General features: G+C 42.4%; 1 protein-coding gene across 4 annotated transcripts in view; it reads left to right on the top strand.

The window, feature by feature from the left end:
- Positions 1-19,743, top strand: part of rerea (arginine-glutamic acid dipeptide (RE) repeats a) — a 148,913-nt gene that overhangs the window by 31,417 nt on the left and 97,753 nt on the right. For 2 of the 4 annotated variants that reach the window (XM_074680827.1, XM_074680824.1), the window contains exon 2: positions 6,480-6,560. The exons of 1 other annotated variant lie outside the window; for it this stretch is intronic. The gene's annotated coding sequence lies outside the window, so the exon portion shown is untranslated. Of the gene's footprint in view, positions 1-6,479; positions 6,561-15,903; positions 16,405-19,743 lie in introns of those variants that run through there. One more of the 4 variants, XM_074680825.1, reaches the window with a different exon arrangement.

Below are 19,743 nucleotides of genomic sequence, written 5' to 3'. Positions count from 1 at the left end.
GGTGTACCCCACCTCTCACCCTAAGACAGCTGGGATCAGCTCCAGCCACCCGTAACCTTGCACAGGATAAGTGGAGAATGAATGAATGAATGAACTTCCACACGTTGAATGCCAGTCTAACCTGACACAGCCTACAAACAATTTAACCCCCAATCTCAAGATAAAAAAAACTGCCAAACCAACATCATACTTCAAGATCCCATCTGTTGTCTCTGCTTGTGTACATCCGGGTAGTATCATCACATTATGGTAGTCGCCATTAACCAGAGCTTTAGTCCTGAAGTGAGTCTCAGCTGCTTTTATTAATATTCTGTTTTGTCATTATTAGTGGCATTAAATAGGTACCGGCAGATGAAAGCTTAGAAAGTGTACTAACTGTATAGGCGGGGTTTTTTCTTGTGTCAGAGCATCCTCTCAAACAGGCTGCTGTCTAGGCTGATGGGTAGTTTTGTGGCACTAGGGATGGGTACCTTTCACATTTGAAAGAATACGGTACCGATGCCCGGGACCTGGCAATCAGTACCGGTACTCAACGGTACCAAGTTTCTGTACTTTTTTGTGTTTATGTGGTAAAAAATATCAATTTGTTTAATAACGAAATATAAAAAAAATTCAATTTAACAAATTTATTCTTCAACATAACCATGCAATGCTGTGTTCATGTTCAGCATGGAAAATCAACTCCTCTTCCACTCCCTCACAGTCACAAGGATGCATTTAGGTACCTAAACATGGTACCTTTTGATTTTATGTGAATCGATACCCGGTACTTTTGACAGAATTCAGTCGGCGCCAATAAAAGAACCTAATTCGGTACCCATCCCTATGTGGCACCAAGAGAACTGTTTTCATATATGACATCTTAATGCTCATCACGTTGACTTCAATGTTAGTATCTTTTCTTTTTTGTTATTGGACGTATTTTACACATTGCTCCTGCTGGTGGCTGTAAAGAAATCTATAATTCAATGAAACTCAATCTTTGACATTTTCCTGGTTTGACTGATGGTCACCACCAAATTAAAACCAATTAATCTGAAGATAGCTGACAGCTTGATGGGGCTTTATTTGATTGGCTCAGGTGTCTGAAAGCTCCTGTTAAAAGGTAAAACGAATGTGGAAAGACAATTTTGATCCAGGAAGATTCTTTCGAAGCGCTTACGGCTTTAAGGCTGGGACAATATGTTATTCTCGTGATTCGATTCTGTTGCGATTTTTGGGGTGCCGATTCGATTTAAATTGCGATTCTTTGATATTTACTTTTTTTGTGGTTTTAGTTTGCTTTTTTAACACCAGACCATGGGAAAAGTTAAATGATGATGATAATGTCTACAGACTGTATCAGGAGCCATATTTGCCCATAAAATGCACATTACGTGAGTCAGAGAAAAACATTTCACCCTCTGCTGGAGAAAACTGGTAGCTTTTTCCAATCCAGTTTATAAACAAAAACTGAAATGAAGAATTTGAATTTGAGAAAAAAAACGTTTTTGAGGAAGAATCTTGATTCTGATATTGCCAAACAAAAAATCCTGATATATCGATTTTTGATTTTTTCTTCCACCCTAATGTTTCTATTTGGCTATGCACAGGAAAATACAAATCATTCACAGGGACGATCTTTAAATCCATTATCTGATCTTTTACCACTCCTTACAGTTAGAGTGTTAAAGATGCAGCACAAGAATTGCGCAGTTGCCTTGCATTGTGTGTTAGAGGAGTTTAAGCATGTAGCTTTTGCCTGGTGTTATAAAAGAAGGTTTTCTAAAGCATGCGGTGGACAAAGTCAGCGACAGACTGAGAGGCAGACTAAAGTCATGAAAGCCCAGCGCTTGTCTTTGATGTCAGCCAGCTTCCAAAGGGCCACGGTGGTCAGAGGGGATCAGGGTTTCAGCTTGGGATTTTAGGATTGTCAAGTCAAAAAGGTCTCATTGGGGCCAAGCGTGCGTGGAAGGGTGTGTGTGTGAAAGAGAGTATGACTGAGAGCATGGCAGCAAAAGAAGGAAGAGCCAGTTTGTCTTTGTCATCATCCCCATCAGCCCTCTGTGCTCACATACAATAACACTCATCTGGCAGAGCATGGAAGTGATCTTTCACATGAGCACACAGAGGAGAATATAGGAATGGACATTTCTGGGCCTGTTGAGCTTGTTGTAGTTGCTCTGTTGTGACTAGTGGGAGAGACTGGATGGAATGATGGCGCATGCTTTGTGCTATTTAGAAACAGACTTGAGGTCAACATGTGAGCAGATATTTGAAAGAATGAGAGTCACAGTTTGAATTTACGGATTTGAAAACTCATCATATTGACTGTCACTGTGGAAATCCCAGAGTTACCAAAAGGGATCAGAAAATCAATGTGAGCTATTCATACATGGATCTAATCCTCAGATTTACTGCCATTTAATCTGTGGTTATGGCACCGCTCTGATGGCTCATACACCGTCAAGCAGATGTCTCTGCTCAGCCAGCCAGGTAGGTTAGGCTGCACCTGGTCACACCACTGAGCCCTGACACTCGTTTTTCATATTTCAGCTCCTCCTCAGGAGCCAGCTCTAAAACGTCCAACAGAGCGTCACGATGCTGCAATAAGAAACTTACGCCAAATGTTTACATCAAACATCTGTGATCCTGAAATCTCCTGTGGTGGCTTTGATCTCGCCATGACTATAAATATTATGTGCTTATCTGGTTGGTTGTTGTGTCTATTTGTGCTATTTATGACACTTTACCCTGCTTGTTGTGCTGTTGAACAGTGCTGAGAGTGCATACAGAGTAACACTCCGATTTTATTCACGGCACACCCGTTGTGAATTTCAGATTCAAACAGGAACAGACCATTTCACATCAAAATGCAGGCTGATTCTAGAGGCGTGTTGCATCAGAAGCAGGGCATGAATAATAACAAACAGGATTTTTTTTCTACATTTTGCAAATGTGTTGCCTGTTGTTTTGTACAAGCTTTGCTGTCAATAAGTAATTGGTTCCAGACACACCCTTCTTTGAGGAAAAATAACTCTGACAAAACCCCAAACATACCCGTCTGACAGTGCCCTACATTTTCATTAGTTGCTCTTCGTGTTATCTCCCTGTATGAAGACAAAGCAAACAGACATAATGATGCACAAAAATATACAGACAACACTGTTTATCATGCAAAGCTGTTTTCCTTATCATCTGTTTGATACCAGACCTTTAAAAGAGGCAAATGTTTGAGCCTTGTGAACAAAATGAAATAATTGACTGCAATTAACTGATTTGATGAAAATAACGACACATTTCTAAAACAGTCACTTTTTTGAGGGATGCACCAAAATGAAAATTTGTGGCCGAAGCCAAAGCGGAATAATATATAAACGCTTGCCCAATACCGAATATCTAATGTGGATGCTAGGTAGTTCACTATAGTAGTTCACTATATTTTTTAGTACTTCATAAATAGCTCAGAATAAATTTTAAGACATGTTTTTAAAATAAAGTACTTATTTATTTGATATTCTGACACTTATTTCATATTCCAGTAGCCTTTGATTTAAAAAAAAAAAACACAAAACAGTTTGCATGCAAAACATGCATTCAAACAAAAAGGCAAAGTGCACTGAAAAGAATAAACCTGCAACAAATGAATTATTGTCCTTTTGATAAAAGTCTGCTTAGCCAAAGTAGATAGGCTAATAATTAGGGCTGGGCAACGATTAAAACTTTTAATTGTAATTAATTGCATGATTTCCCTGATTAATCATAATTAATCGCATTGTGAAAGTGCCATAACATCTGTCATGCAAACACTAAATCAGTACTTGTTATACAGTAATAGTTAAATCACATATTTAGTGCAAATCAAATTTACAAAATGTAAATACAAAATTGTCAGGGCATTAAAGTGATTCTCCGGGATGGAACATGTTGGGTCCTATCACAAGGTTTAGGGCAGAAATTACCCCTACAGCAGTGTTTTTGTGCAGCAGAAGCCCAGAGCGCTCGCACCAAACACCCCCTCCCTGCTCCTCTGCCGGTTTCCTCTGCACTCAGACGGGGCCAATTTTTACTTGACCAAAAACACAAATAAACGGACTCCCACCGAAAAACTCTGATATCGGTCTGCATTCACGCTTTATTTAGAGAATTTTCAGCGTGTTACTTTCACACAAAAACACCGCTAAATAAGGATCTAGTTCTCATCGTGTCTCTTGGTCCTGGCAGACTACCTGCATTTGTTTATATGTGGCACGCCGTGAGTGCGGACTGATACACTAAGCAGCGGGCGCCTTTAAGTTCCGTGGAGTTGCCCTTCTTCTCCATGCTTGTTTTGGTTACTCATCGTGTTTTTCTGCCAATTTCACTTCCGGTTCCAGCGCGGTCAGCAACAGACATTTACAAAAGAAAAGCATGTGAGCAACATGCACTAATGTGGGATGAAATATTCAACGATGTTAACAGATTGAAGGGTTAACGCGAAAATAACGCGTTAACTTGCCCAGCACTACTAATAATGTAAACAGAGAGCTCAAGTAAATCTCAGTAAGTGTATGCTTGTAACCTCATACACTTATAAACGTATACACAACATATCCCAGGGCATACAGACAAAAAAACCTTAACAACTGTGTGCCTGTATGTCAAGCCCCAACTGCTTAAGAAATCTGGCCCATGACTGAACCTATGGTGACCCTGCTCCCTGTCGCTATGATATCCAAGATACTGCGCTGACTTGACACACCCTCGTTGACCGCTATCTGTAAAGTGTGGGCCATGCACAGTATACCTTTCAGGTCACTGTCCTCCATCCCTTTAGCCATGTTTCGAGCATTATCACTCACTACTGCATGCACTTTAGTCTGGTCAATGTGCAAGTATCAAACATCCTGGTGAATGCTTCGGAGATGGCTGCTGCCGTATGCGAACCTCTGTACTCCTGTGAGTGAAGTACAATCTTTTGTAACTTGAAATCCATGTCGATCCATTGCGCAGTTAAACTCAGCATGCTGGTGGGGCTCACATCCGAGCTCCATATGTCTGTCGTGAAGCTGAGGACAGCACTGTTATCTTTATCCAAGAGCTCGTGGATGCAAGTGGCAACACTGTTGTACAACTCCGGTAGGCACACATCCGATAAATACCGTCTGCTCGGTGTCGTATAACGGGGCTCAATGTGCTCCACAAGCCTCCGAAAGCCAAAGTCCTCCACAACACTAAACGGTTGATCATTTAACGCCATGAACTCCATTGTCTTCTTTGTAATTCCGTTTGCTTTGGCACTGTCCTTTGCGAATTTTTTCGTCCTTTCAAAGACGTCGGCCACGGACGGAGTGGGGGTGCTGGGCGCTTTCCTTTTAGCTGCTGCGACTGTGTCTCTCTCGTACTCCCCATGCTGCTCCGGGTGTTTGGCTTTTAAATGATAAATTAAAGCAGTAGTGCCGAAAGTCTTTGCAGAGGAACCCCCTCTAGATATTTTTGCTTAACACTCGTTGCCAACTGCACTTCTTTTCACGCTCTCCAACACTTTAAAATATTTCCACACCGCCGACATTTTCTCCTAGGGTTAGAGGTCACTGCCACTGCGTTACTGCACGTTGCGTCATTACGTCACACGCATTGACGTATTTGATTTCGCCACACAGTACTATTCGGCCTTGAATAACCTCGCTCTGCCAAAGGCCGAATGTGTTTTTTTGGCAATATACGGCCGAAAGTATTAGGTACATCCTCACTTTTTTTAAAAATAATTAGTGATGTGTCGTTGCAGAATAAAGTATTGGATAAAGTATGAGGTGAACTTGGGTTTTACAGCCTGCATATGTCTGCAGGGCACATGCAGCTTAGTCAGAGATGCACACATCCCCACTCACAGCAGCTTTACAACGCCTTGCGCTGAAACATAGATTGAAAGCGTCTTTGTGAGTCTGTGAGTGCGCTAGCGTACGAGTGTGTGTTGCGTTTCCGGATGTTAAAGAGAGTAAATGCAGGGAATCTCTGTGCGTGGATGCTGAATGTGAAATGTCAATGTTATTGAACAGGTGCTGCGAGGCAGAGCTGTGATGTTTTTATTTCCAAGCTCTTGTCAAGCAAGACAGAGAAGAGAGGGCTCATGGGATAATAGAGGAGGTTCAGGGGTGGGGGACTGTTTGTGTGTGTGTAGCTTACAGTGTGTGTAGCAGGTATGAGTGCCTAGATCTGTATGCATCCAGAGAGGTTTATTGAGAGAGAAATGAATACAGGCTTAGAATAAAAGCTCACACTCTCCTCGTAGAAAACGTTAACTGCACTGTGAATGCCATTATTTTTTGTGTGTGTGAACCCGAATGTTTTTCTTTGCCTACATTCACCATGTGTTCAGTATGAGGCTAAATATTGCTGCTTCTTCACCCATGCATACACCTCTACTGTCAAGCTGTTATCACCTCGTTTGTTCCATTTACACACCATTCATGTTTTTTTCCCCTGTCCTTTGTGTGTGTGTGTCTGTTTTCCCCCCTCAGTTTTTCTCTTGCAGACTGTCGTTGTGTCAATACTTGTTGAGAGGCAATGTGGCAGAGGGCTAGGAGGTGAATGCAGTCAAGGTTAGTCAACAACATTTCGTGACACTTGAGCACTGACTAACACAGCATTTTATTTTTGTGTCTGTACACTAATCTCCTTTTCCTTTGCCCCCTCAAAAAATGTTTCTATTCCCACCCCACCCAATAGACCTTGATCATGCTCTCTACCTGCCCTTGGTGCTCCCTCAGCCATATTCCTCTCCATCATCATCACTTCTCTGCTGTCCTCCCTCTTGAAGACTCCTTTCTCTGCTATTTGCTGTCTCTGTGGGGGAATAAGTACAAGCCTGTAGACACTCATTTGTTCCTCAACTGCTGACTCCTGAGTGGATTATCCTTTAAAAGTTCTTGATTTAACTCATTAGCCCAGCTGACCCAGAGTTCAGTCTCTATTTTCTGCTGAATCTTTATAAATGTGTCCTTTTAGCTGCTTGGTCGTACACATACTAGAGTTAAAAAATGTCCCTGCAGACTGTAAACATAAACCATGCCTCATAATTACCCTTAAGTGTTAATGATTTCCAAGGTTTTTGACCTATACAAAGAAATGTCTTTTTCCTCTGAAACAATCATGAAAGCTTGAAAACACACTGAATTGAAAATTTTCACTTAAAAATAAACAAGTGTTTCTCTGCTTTTTTATCAGAGATTTAACTTCAGGAGAGAAAACTGCCCCAGCTGCTATTAAGTCTGGCTCACTCTCTATGCTAAGTGATAAGAGTCCAAAACATTGAAGGTCTTGCAAATAAACTATGAAACTCAAAAACAAAAAAAAAGGAACTGATAAAGGAGTTTGAGCTTGAGTTTGAGTTTCGCAGCTTCTTAAACAGGGTTCCCACGGATCCTTGAAAAGTCTTAAAAGGCATTGAATTCATAACTCTAAAGATAAGGCCTGAATTGGCATGAAAAAGTCTTAAATCCAAATTTCAAAAGTCTTAAAAATTTGAACATATTGGTAAGATTTATGTTGGTTTGAAGTAAAAAAAAAATTAAGTAACATTTATCTAATTATCTAAATAATTTCCTGATTTACTGTCGTGGCAACATGGTGTGATCACAATAGCGGAGCTAACAAAACAGTGATGTGGTTGCACCAGGAACTTTTAAAGCAGACGCATGTCTCTGTTCTACCTAGGGTGCCTGGAGAGAGAAAAAAATGAGGAAAAATTGGCAAAAAAAAATCCAAAACTGGCTTAGGAAAATTGGTTATGGCAGCAAAATTGAGAATTAAATTTGAAATTGAACTAAAAAAAACATGTAAAAATTCAAAAAATGGTTGTGACAGTGGCCAAAAAAGATGAATGGGGGCAAAATAGGCATAAAGTTGTAAAAATGGGGTTAAAAAATGTAAAAATCAATGTTTTATGTAAAATAAACATTGGGTTAAAATTGCTTCTAATCCGGGGAATTCACGTTAAAACATTCAGAGGTCTCACTTGATGCGGTACAGGTTGCAAAGCCATCCTTCTCCATGCCAACAGCTGGAAGATCAAGCAACATTTTTTTATTTTTCAAAGCAAAAGGTAACCAAAAAATTTTGGATTTTGATAATAAATATGTGGTAAGTTTCAAACTGTGATTTAAGTATGCATTAGAGTAGCCCCAAATTGACACCCCAGAGGAGCACATCATTTTTTTTAATTTATGGCATCACTGATCGGTGAATACTGTTAATAGAGTATGACAAACGTTATATAACAAACTTGTTTCTTGAACCGAATTAGTTAAGATTCAGTCTCTAAACTGTGTGGCCAGATTTGATAGTTTAGGATTCACTGAAAGACTCAAAGGTGATAACTTTGTAGCATGGCAACAGTGGATGAGGTTTATAAAGAGCCAGCCAGTCACAGAAAAAAGAAATTACTGGGGAGGCAGACAGAGACAGTAGATGAAATTAAACAGTTGAGGCAGGTTTTGGTTTGTGTTATTAGAAACAGTAGCCTGGGATATGTTTACATTTTGGGGCTGTAAATCATTTAAAGCTACCATGGAGACAGTGTAAGGAAAAAATCACCCCCTTTTAAAATAAAATCATACAACTGATAAGTCTTTTCTATAATTAATAATAATTTCTGTTGTTATTATCATGCAGATTTATGCTAGAGCCATCATTTCTTCAATGGTCCCTGTTTTGATTGGTTCAATCATGCACTAAATGGCCATGATTGACCGTTTTGTTGACTATCGTGCCTCTTGCTTATTCTTTATTTTCCAAGCAGAGGTATATACACAGTTACCATGATTGCTCACAAAGCTGTCATGTCGTAATCTGTATTTGCCATTTTATTGCTATATCAATGTGTTTTGGTCAGAGGGGGCTACAAACAGCTAACCCCTGCTGTGTGGACTCTGTCTTGAAAGGTCACCATGGCAATATGCTAGATCTGTTGTAGGAGTGACACATGTATGTTTTCCATCTTTACAGCAGTCAGTGGTGCTGAACAGGAGAAATGAAAATCTTATACACAGGTCTTTCCTTTACATTGGAAATAAGAAAGGGCTAGCTTTGGTACCTTAACACCTTTAAGCTGCTTCCCTGCTATTGAGCTTTCACTTATGATTATGTGTTGCACTTATAGTGGCAGTGAAAGTGAGTCCCATTGAGTGCCATTTTCCTCTCATTTTTATCCCTTTTTCATCCATCAAAAAATTCAACAGCTAGCAAAGTGGCTATCTGACCATCCACAGCAGCAGTGGAGAAGCCAGTCACGTTACGGGGGTAGTGTGGGGGGAATTGCAGTTCAAAGCAGACTCGCAGGTTACTTAATGAGTTTGGTAATTGGCTTGCCGTGGCCTCCGCGCATCCCTGCCCTCCTGCTGCTGATGTGTGCAGGAACGGAGAGAGCTACAGCTTGCACTCGCTTTCTCGCTCCTCCCTGCCCTCACTCCAACCATCAATCTTTCTCTCCTTCTTTACATCTATTCCTCCTCAAGAGCTGACCTAGCTCGTGCTGCTTTGAGCCTGTGATGAAGACAGTTAGCATGCTGCATGTTAGCCATCCCTTCTGCTCTATATCAAGAATCAACAGTGTGACTCTATCTCCTTTTTCCTTTATTCTCTCCTGCTCAGATGCTATCTTTAACGCACTGTCCCTTTCCTCTCTCTTTACACACACACACATAAACACGCGCACACACATCCACAATCACACGCACGTCTATTACATGTTGGATCCTTCATGCATTATGCAGAGTATGTGCATCCAAACAAGCAATTTGCAGAGTTTCCAGCTCACCACTTCGGAGCGGTAATTCTCTCTGTGTCCACAACTGCATAATGAGAAACACACTGCTATGCTCAGTCAATTCATAAGTCCAAACAATAAAGACAAAGAGTAGCAGGCGTGCTATGTAATCATAAATGACACCTAACATGTTATTCTCAGATTTCAGCACATTATCCCTTCAACAGCAACATCAAAGTGACGACTATTACTCTTGGATCGCTGCTGTTGAAATAATGTGTGGCAAGGAAAAAAAGCTACATCTAGCCTAAATTTTATTACACATTACTTATTATAAACACATTTAATTCTAGCCATAAAAGTTTGGTATAACAAAATGAAAAAGAAGAAAGAAACTTGAACTGACCTTGATGGTAGGACTGTGTTTCATAGAGAAGTATGTTTTTAATTTGTATTATTTATTGCTTTGTTTGTTTATAATAAACCCCAGGTTTAGTGCCTTTCGGGATCTCCTCCAGTGAGGCTAAGCTAATATATATTCTAGCTAATGAGCCAGCTTCCCACCTCCCCACTGTTTCCCATTAATTTCCATTTTGTACCTTTAAAATGCCATAAATAAAGCCTGCATGCATTAGCAAATGTAGCCGTCTCCGGTTGCAAGACTGCTGCCAAGCTTTTTATCTACTCCCACAGTAGACCGGTGGATTCTGAGGGCTGCAGGGGTTGGAAGGCCGAAGCACGGCTAAGTGGCTCCTCTTGACCCCAGCACTGATCTCCAAACTGTCTCCTCTGACTGTGCGCCGACACAATTTCACCCATTCGTTCCCGAAAAAACAGTCTAATCTCCTAACACAGCCTTCACCCTTGTATGTGTGTGTGTGTGTGTGTGCGCGCCATCTCTTTGAATAACACATCCTCTTCTCACCGCACCCACTGCTGACACACTGACCGTAGACTCCCCTGCATGTGAGATTTCTTCTCTTCGCTATTATGCGTGCCAAATTGGAGGGAAAAAAATCATAATAAGAGGAGAGTGAATTGGAAAAATTCAAGATGTGAGAATGACTCTAGAATCTTGTTAATCTGACCTATAATGGATGTGCTTATTCTGGTTATCACTATCTATCTGTAAACCAGATAGCTGAATCATTAGCTTACACACTGAGGGCAGCCGAGTGTGACCAGAGGAGAATAATTGATTTCTGAATAAGCAGTGGAGGGGAAAAAAAGGCGCAGCTTTGTGGGCCATTGCGCCATATTGAGCGTCTTAATAACCATGCAGTGAATTATAGTGTGGTTTATTTTTTGTCTGTTGTGTTTTACACACCATGATCCTCTGTCCTCCAACCTCCTCTTTCAGCACAGCAACAGTGTGAAGCTGCACCACCCCTCTCTGTCCATAGGGTGGCAGTGTGTGGAGGTGAGACAGCCATGTGCTCTGTGTGAAATGGAGCAGTCACTGGCTATTTGTGCAGATTAGCTGTGAGACAGTAACCACACAGGAATCACACGCCCCAACCGCCACTCACTCTCTTGCTGTCTCTTTATTTTCCTTTCATGATCGTGGGTCCTGTTTTATTCTGCAGACGTTTAAAGCCCACTCTCACCCTGCTGGATTTCCCTAACTGCATCCTGAGCCGAGCATCACACACATGTTTGTTTATCTTGCTCCGTCTTTGTTCACGGAAAGGATTTGCCTGAAATGTAAACTTCCTCTTTTTCACCACAGCTTTGTGCGTTGCACTCTGTCTCTCTGGGGCCCTCCTGGGAGTACAGTCTTATTCCTCGCAGACTGTCCTCGAAGCAGCCACAGCGTGCTGAAACTGCCCTTTATATACAGATGAATGAGGCCCTGTTTGAGAATCTGAGCGACACAGACAGTCCATGTGAGAGCTTGAAGAATGTGGAAAATCAGGGAGTTTAAAAAGCATTCAAGGTATTACATGAGTGTGTGTTTTTCACTTCCTATATCTGTTTGTTCATAACCATACAGACAGGGTGGATTATTTTCTTCTTTTTTTTAGTCTTTTCTCACTTTCAGTCTCTTTACCTTCTTCCCCTTATCAAGCTGTGATCTGAAAGAAACTGTTGACCTCTTTGTGGGAACACAGACGTGGTGTGAACTTCTGTTTAAAGCTGTTTGTTTTCTCCTTGTACGTATCAATGAGCAGTCAGGTTTTGCTGTATTTTCTAAAGAGAAGAACGCTGCGCTTCCTCTCACTAACACTTGATCAGCCTGCCTGCCAGGTGGCAGCTACCTCCATCTGGAATAAGGTTTACTTACTTTCATTTTTTTAAATATATGCAATAGTTTTACCAAATGGCTGCTGTGTGCAAGTTCCACTCTCTTGAGTAGCTTGTGTAGCTTGGCAGAGAGATTAGACATATGTAGCCTACAAGTGTCTTGGTTTTCAGAGTGTTGCAAGGCTGCCAAATGTGACTGTGAATAGCTATGTAAACAAGATAGCTATGTGAGGCTAGACCTTGCTCTCACTGCCTAAAGTGAAATACCATTCCTTGGCTTCTCTCACATTTTTACAACTGTGTTAATGATAGCAAATAAAGGGCTTGCTAGGTAGCGGCTTAATTACTAGCTGTCTGTTTGGATTGTCTCCAAAGGGCATCTTGATAGGGCTGTTTGCCTGTGCAGAGAAAAGAGTAACCTGTCTTGTTCTCTGAGCACTGTTTTTAGCTGAAGCAACAATCCTCAAAACCCATGAATCTTCATATCCACAAGCGTGTAGTTAACCGTGTTTAGTCGAGCAATTTCCTTGAGTAACTTTGTTGGGGGTTTAAAAAGGGTCTTTTTTTATTGCTTCCCCCTCTTAAACCCCTCCAGGCAAACTTGGTTTTAATTAGTCATGTAAGACCCTGTTTTCCCTTTAGATTCCCCCAACTTGTAAAGTACTCTCTTAAGAATCTATGAAGGCTAAAAAGTGCAATGAATGATTTGAAGTCAGCTCTTTATTTTTTGCTTGCCTGCCAGCAGAGCGGGGTAGGGTGAGGTGGGTGGGGGGGCTATCAGCACTTGCCGTCAGCATGGGGAGCAGTAACTTGAGGCAGCAGTCACACAGAGTCTTTGTTCTTTATGGATTTAGTACGTGTTGCAAAGAGAGTCACTGCTTTAAAGCCCCATCTGGAAAAGCACTGATCGAGTTTCTAATATGAGAAGACCGGATCCTGCAGATAAAACCTGCCTGAGAATGGTATAAAAGTGATCTCTAGGTTCACTCTAGCACATCCGTTTTCTTTCCCCTTCACATATTATGTTTTGGCAGCGAGGAAGTTAGCTTGTTACACAGCAGAGATTTAGTCATGTGTTAAAGTCGAGCTTCTGAAGCACACCCCCGCCCCCGCTGCCGCTGCTGCTGCCACAACCTAACCCTCCTCTCAGTTTACAAGTCTGTTTTCTTCTCTCAATCTCTTTTTTTTCCCATCAACTTGTCTGCTCATCCCTGGTGAATGTATTAAATGAAGTTACTAGATATGAGTGCTTAAGAGGCCAGGGCCTCTGAGGCTTGCCAAGTCTCTCGCAGGCTTGGCTCAGTCATCCATGTCACTTTTTTCTGTTGTTTCAGCTACTGGCTGACTTTACTTGTATTGCCAAGCACTTTCCCTCTGTGTGGCTCCCTCTCTTTCTGTTTGCTGCCTCTGAGTGGCTTGTTTTTCTCCAGCATGGAGAAATCAGGCTAAAGCAAACAGTGTGTGTCAGCCACAGCTTTTGTTAAGTATTCATTTTTAATGAGCGTAAGTGGCTACAGAATCCTATAAACCATAAATGGAGTAGTCAGACAAGGAGGGAGAAAAAAAAGGGGAGGGGGGGTTGTTGGCCTTGGATTCAGAGGCAGTCTTTCAGTCTTTTTGTTTAGTAACAATTGTACTAATTATGCTTGATGTGGATGGAGAAAACATTTTTTAGAATGGTAGTTTGTGTTGTTTTTTGTCCTCCCCACATGCCCCCTCTGGCTTTGTTATCTCTTACAAGGGATTATTCTCCTGTAATAAAATTTAGGAAAAATGGTGTCAGAGGAAAAAAGTGTCATTTTTCTCTTTCAAGTGCGCACAGCTCTATTCGATTTCATTTCCTCTGAACCAAGTTAAGAGACGCACCAAGTATCCAGTTTTTTGTTCTGTTGGGATCGAAAGCATGTGTAGCAGTAGGAAAAAGCGGGGGTGCTCTGGGAAAAAAGGTATTGTGACGGGCTGTTTGAATGCTGAACAGAATTGAATAGACACACTGAGCTTCCCAGATACATGCTTAGGCCTGTAGAATGTGGAGTGCTTTGCTTGTAACTGCACCGGTTGTCTCCTTTCATTATCGGTTAATGGTGCCCAACTTGACAGAGCCATGTGATAAACAGTGGAGCTGTGAAATCCTGGAGGTGGAGTTCTCGTCTGCTTGATAATGGGATCTCATCTGCCGGGGAGGGGGAGCCTGCCCTGCCAGCCAATCCAGCTTTGCCTTGCACTGTCTTCACAGAGGATTCAGTGCACTCACCCTTCAGTTCTGTCTTTACCATGACTTAAGCCTCACAAGCCCACAGAAAGTGTTGACATTTTGCTGCTTTCTAATTCTCGAGTAATTCTCAGTGATAGAAATATAATTGTTTCCCTTAAGGGATGTTCCTGCCCATTAGATTGATAAGCTAGCATTTCTGCTAGTTTATCAATCTAAGATCCACTCAGTGTTTGTGTAGCCCCGGAATGGAGGCAGACTGTGTGTGTGCGTGTGTGCGTGTGTGTGTGTGTCTGTGTGTGCAAATATCATAAACATTGACCTTGTGAAATGTATACATACTGTGATAAGGGAGGTGCTGTGGTGTAAGGTTTCTGTTTGAGGGGGTGGGAGTACGACTTCTTAGGAGCCAGGATAAGGTTTTACCAGCACCTTCTTCCCCAGCCGAGACCCCTCCCTCTCCTCTCTTTATCTCCACCCTCTTGCTATTGAAACGAAGACGACCAACATGGTTTGCAGCACAATAAAGGACCCCCTGCACACCACCCCCAACTCAATTGCTATTGATCCTTACCGCCTGTCTTTCCTGCTGCCCCTGTTGGGCTTTAGAGCTAAAAAAAAATAGAAGAGCCCAATGTGCAAACTATTTGCCAAGTTAATTGGATTTTGACAGTGATCCAATATCATGTTTAAGACAATGAAAATGTGTCAAGCGCGCTCAGTGGAATGGAAATTATCCTATTAATTTAAATCTTAATGCAGTCCATCTTTGTTTTCCCGCTATTCTGACTTCCTCAGAGGAGGTGTCAGTCAGATTTTTTTTCTGTGAGCTGGGGTAAAAGAAAGAGAAAGCAGAATGCGATCTATGTTTTCCATCAGAATATGACAAAATTAGTGAGAGACCCCGGAAAATAACCAGGATCACATTTGATGTGATGTGCATGGAGCTAGCCATTAAAATCCCCCCTCCTCATCCCACCCAGAATATTGCTAATGGACTATTCACATTATCATCCATGCTTGTTTCTGCCTTTTTAATGGGTGGGGTGACTAATTAATTCATTATCCAAAAATGCAAATGAGTTCCACATGCCTGAGAAGCATTCAGACACTTTCCAATGTATTTTTTTCAGCAGATGAATACGCCATTAATGTTCACTGTAAGAACAACATTTTATCTATGACTTATTTATTCATATCAAACGTGTCAATGCATTGTGGCATTGTGTGGAGAGAAAAATGTAGGGTATTGAGCCGTTATTTACAAGGCAATACTACAACTACTACTAGCTTTCATTGTCTCGCTTTTGTGTTTCACTCACATTCCCATAAGCGTTACCATTGATCGGTTTGCTGCTGATGGTCGGTCGGGCCACTTTGGCTGCTGTTGTGCATCTCCCTTCCCGGTGCACCACACACACAAACACACACACACACACCGTGCACGCAGCGTTGTCCCTACGGGGCTGCCATCAATCAAAAGCCCCATTGGCGTCCCCCCAACCACCACCTCCACCCTTTTGTTCGTGATGATTATTTGAATCCAGTCCATGTTTTTGTTTCGCTCGGTTTTTTTCTCCATTTTTTGGAGTGTGGTCGGGGTAATTCTCCTTCACTAGTGTCTGGATAAAGAAAGACTAGGTCAGCCATGTGGATGCGTCTGTTGAACAGCTGAAGAGGAGGAGGAGGGAGAGGGGGGTTTACAGAGACGAAGGGAGCGATAGGGGGAGCGTGGAGAGTGTGTGTGCATAGGAAAAGAGAGAGAGAGAAGAGTGGGGAGAGAGCGTGTGTGTATGTGTGTGTGGAAAAAGGAAGCGGAGCCTGTAAACGGCGAACTCGCTGGTTTCCTACCCCTCGAAACAACTACCAGCGCCGTGTTAGTTTTCATGCGGACACTTATTAACGACGGCAACAACAACAGAGCCAAAAAGGGACTAAACGGAGCTGCTGCGAGGGGACGTTGTAGTGCCTTTTTCCCGACGTGAACAGTCCATCAGTAAAGTGAAACCCGTCTTTTGTTGAAGCAAGTGCTCGACTGAGCCCATTCGTGCGGGCAGCGGGTTTTAAAAACTGGGGGTGTTCTGGAGAAAAAAGTGCCCGTGTTCGCGTCGGTTTGTCCCGGTTGTTGGATTTGGCCCAGCTCGGAGGGTCAACCCGGGCAAGAATCGCGTTTTGAACTTGTTTGCAGCGGTCTCTGGGACTCCAAGAATCACCAGACTGGCGGGTGAGTTGTTGAATACAGAAAAAAAAGATTGCAGGACGGTTGTGGTTGGAGGAAGGAGGGAGGAGGAGGAGGGGGTAGACCGGGGGAGCAATGTGCGGGTGATTAAAAAAACGGAATTCAGGCAATATTGTTACATTAAGCCTGCTGGCACATAGACTTTGACCTAATACACATTGTGTTTAGACACAGAGTAGGAAGCGTGCGTGACCTCGAGTCAAATGTTTGCGAGTGCTCCTGCGAGCTGAAAGTTGGCTGTATTGTTGTAAAACTTGGCTCTGTGCGGACGGTGCAGCAGACCCTCCAGCAACCTCCATGACCTGACCAGGCTGGGACAGGCGTTCATCTAGCTAATGGTTTTAAGGTGGCAATAATGGACTAAACACAAGGAGGTCTCAAATGGCTCTGTGCTGGCTAGTAAACAATGCTTCTGAGTTAAAAGAAAGAACAGAACTTTTTGGTTGTAAGTGTGCAAATCAACTTCACTGCATTTGACAGGAAGATCTGTGGCACATAAAGTTAATATCTGGGGTTTCCCCAAGTTCTACAAAGTATTTGTTTGATTTACAGCCTGTCATACATTGATAATGAGACTGTGATACTGGAGAGAAGTTCAGCCTTTTAGACATTATGGTAGGGGGCTGTGTTTGGGAGATGAGGCTGTACCAGTTGCAAACTGCTGAAGGGCTACCAAATTAACTTGACTTCCCCCTTCAGCACCCCAGAGGCTATGAACTGTGGCCTTAGCACATGCAGCTCCTACTCTGTGTGTGTGTGTGTGGAGGGGGGTCTTTGCCTGTTGTTGAAAAAAAAAGGGGTGAGGGGGTGGGTGGCTGGTGGGATGTGTGTGTTTAAGAGAGAGAGGGGGGGCAGCAGCTTAGGATTTGAACGCAGACTACAGTTATTTGTCTGAGAGGCAGCTTATCTAATGTTTTCCAGTTATAGTAAAGACAGGGGGAGGAGGTCTTGTTTACTTAAATGGGTGTAAAATTGGTCATAGTAAGTTTTCATGTGACTCCAGTCAGAAGCTGGATCCTCAGGGGGGATGTGGTCTCTTCAGTACAAAGAAGCTTCCCTCCTTGTTACAAGATTCAAATCAAGAGGAAGGGTAAACCCTGATTGCCTTTGAATCTCTGGACCATGAAAACAACCCTTTTTCCAGAAATCCCCCCCACTGCTGCTGCTGCTTCTCTCCCTGAACTATTAACATGGACTCAGAAGTTGCATTGCTAAGTGCGAGGAGCTAATCTCCAGCTTCCTACAGCTTTTTGTCTTGCTCCCCTTGCTGGCTGGGAAGTGACCTCTAGCTTAATGATTCAGATGTGATTAATCCACTGGCTGCACGGGCTAATGTAAGGCATAAGAGCTGGGGATAAAGGATGGTTGGTGTAACATGAAGGACGTTTACAGCCAGTGATACAGATTAAACTTTGAAACCTTATAAAAATCATGCAAATGTATACATGTTGCATTTGTGTAAGTGATGTGTCATGATTCGTAACGAGCTATTATTCTTTGATTTATAGCGCACTTGCAAAGGTTTTTATGCAGTGAAAGATAATTTGATTTTTTCTCCTCACATCACACCCAAAAAGTAATGCTTTATCTTTTAACATTTGACTAAAGTGCGAGAAAATGCCACTGTTGGGATTGCGTTTGAGTGTCTGAATTGGCTGCTGTTTGGAATGTAGTGTATCTTTACCAATAAGAAGATTTCCTGATATTACATTGAAAGGGGTGCGGTATATCCTGTTGCCTAATAAGCAAAAGTAAATCACAATAGACTAAGTTGTACCTTGTGTATAGGAAAACTGATCACCTCAGTTCTCCTTGTGCTGTTTTTAGAGTTAAATCCCATTTTACATCATGTGTGTTTTGTTGCTTTGATGATCTTAATCAGAGGAGACGTGCTCCTTGTCTTAAAGTTATAGGTTAGTCTATGAGTCAGTAACTATTAATGTACTGCAGTGTTTTGGTTTTGTGGCTAACATGCAATCACAGTCTCAGCCTCCACTGTCATGTGAGGGAAAATTGCCTTGCTTGTCCTCCCGAACACGTTTTGAAATGGCCTCTTCCTCACCTCCCCGGAGGTTAGGATATCCATTTAGTTTCACTACTTGTGGATTGAATGGAGAAGGAAGTGGTCAGCTCTCTTAATGGAGTTGTACACAAGAGCTGGAGTTGTTCTGCAGCGTGGGATTTGTATGGGAAGAGAGCCCTGAGTGTTTCGCAGTAAGGCTTCTATCAGATGAGAAAACAGCAGACTTAATCTAAATTAAGTACACATTACCATACTACTCTAAGTATCCTTTCACATCATCTCTGTTTGCGGAGCTTCATACCAGTGTTTGTAAGAAATTAAATATGACATGCAATTTGATCCAGGTCTGAGCCCGCTGTCTGTGCTGTTGATTCATGTAAACTGAGGGAAGCATCGCAGAGCCGTGAGTCACAAACACAAGTCTCACCACTGACAAGGTGGAGGGATCTAGTAAACATTCAGCTCACATTCAAGCGCGTGTACAAGTGTCACCTCTGAGGAATCGGAGGGGCGATATCTGGATCAAAGAGGCTGTTTCCGACCATACAGAGAGAGCGATGCTTCATAGAGTGAGGCTGTAACGGCTGTCTAGCTGCTCAGAGGCGACTCGATGTTTGACAGGGCATTGGAAAAATGTTATTTAATCTGCTTGCCTGATGGTCCTCACTGGGATTGCACCACGCTGCGTCTCTGCCCACCTTTTTTCCCTCCTCCTCGTGTCAAGTTGATGGCTGCTAAGAATACAGTCAGAGGTTGTCTGAGTGTAGTTTTTTAGCACCATGATGTAATGCATAAAGAATCATAGAAAGTGTAGTCCATGCAGTGGTGGCGCGCCTCTAAATTTCTGTCTAATAAGTTGGTCCGCTGGGGTCTTGATATGTTTTCCATTTGTGTAACAGTCTGGATGACTCAACTGTATTCCACTGTAATCACACAGAAATGACCCAGCTGTTATTATAATAAGCCACATAAAAGAAAACAGATGGTATGCATGACCTATTAAAAGCACTGTTTGTAAAAAGCTGATCAGGAAAAAGCTAAATTACACAACTAGCTTTTGTATTCATGGAATATGTCTGAAATGCCACATAAAATGTATTTTCCCCCCCTTTCCTCCCACATCTGACCCCTACAATACAAAAATGCGGGAGCCGTCTGGCCATAAAGCCAGGCGGAAAATCAATGAGGAGTCATGGCTGTCCATACCATTGTTGGTGCTGTTTCCATCCTCCTGAAGAGACAGACTCTGTATCGAGGAGCGAGGATAAATCTCTTCAGGTCTTGTTGATTCTTCAGATGGG

Source organism: Halichoeres trimaculatus, unplaced genomic scaffold, assembly GCF_033239565.1.
Source record: "Halichoeres trimaculatus isolate MK-OKI-2021-1 unplaced genomic scaffold, fHalTri1.1 fHalTri1_scaffold_11, whole genome shotgun sequence".
NCBI lineage: Eukaryota > Metazoa > Chordata > Actinopteri > Labriformes > Labridae > Halichoeres > Halichoeres trimaculatus.
The sequence above is the reverse complement of the archived record's forward strand: the minus strand, read 5'-3'. Positions and strand labels throughout refer to the sequence as shown.